At 36.3% G+C, this 347-nt stretch overlaps 1 protein-coding gene across 1 annotated transcript in view; it reads right to left on the reverse strand.

The window, feature by feature from the left end:
* Positions 1–347, reverse strand: part of NRP1 (neuropilin 1) — a gene marked incomplete at its 5' end in the record, with an annotated part of 40,002 nt that overhangs the window by 36,306 nt on the left and 3,349 nt on the right. The gene's annotated exons all lie outside the window — the stretch shown is intronic.

Consider the following 347-nt stretch of genomic DNA (forward strand, 5'->3'; position numbering starts at 1 on the left):
CATACCCAGGAAGCAGAGATAAAAGGCGTGGTCCTTGCCTTCATGGAGCTTACAGTCTAGTGGAAGAGGTACCACTAAACAAATGCCTACACATGCCAGGCTGTGTTAAACAGTTTATTTCCATTATTTTATCCATTATCACAACCAGCCTGAGTGTTGTATAGTATTATGACCATTTTCCAGGTGAGATAACTAAGGCTTTGAAAGGTAGGTATATTGTCCAAAGAAATAGGCTAGTAAGTAGGTAGGATTTGAACTCAGATTTTTCTAAATCCAAAGTATATGCTCTCAATTACCAAATAATGACCACATATATACAAAATTATTCTCCTTGTATTTAAAAGGTT

Source organism: Galeopterus variegatus, unplaced genomic scaffold (genome assembly GCF_000696425.1).
Source record: "Galeopterus variegatus unplaced genomic scaffold, G_variegatus-3.0.2 Scaffold6867, whole genome shotgun sequence".
NCBI classification, from domain to species: Eukaryota; Metazoa; Chordata; class Mammalia; order Dermoptera; family Cynocephalidae; genus Galeopterus; species Galeopterus variegatus.